Source organism: Bison bison, unplaced genomic scaffold (genome assembly GCF_000754665.1).
Source record: "Bison bison bison isolate TAMUID 2011002044 unplaced genomic scaffold, Bison_UMD1.0 scf7180017864252, whole genome shotgun sequence".
NCBI lineage: Eukaryota > Metazoa > Chordata > Mammalia > Artiodactyla > Bovidae > Bison > Bison bison.
Window position 1 is genome coordinate 2558763 of NW_011494824.1, and position 316 is coordinate 2559078.

Genomic DNA, 316 nt, shown 5'->3' on the forward strand with positions numbered 1-316 from the left:
CACTTCTTGGAAAATAGATGGGGAAACAATGGAAACAGGCAGAGACTTTATTTTGGGGGGCTCCAAAATCACTGAAGATGCTGACTGCAGCCATGAAATTAAAAGACACTTACTCCTTGGAAGAAGAGCTGTGACCAACCTAAACAGTATATTAAAACGCAGAGACATTACTTTACCAACAAAGGTGCGTCTAGTCAAGGCTATGGTTTTTCCAGGTGTCATGTATGGATGTGAGAGTTGGACCATAAAGAAAGCTGAGCACTGAAGAATTGATGCTTTTGAACTGTGGTGTTGGAGAAGAATCTTGAGAGTCCCT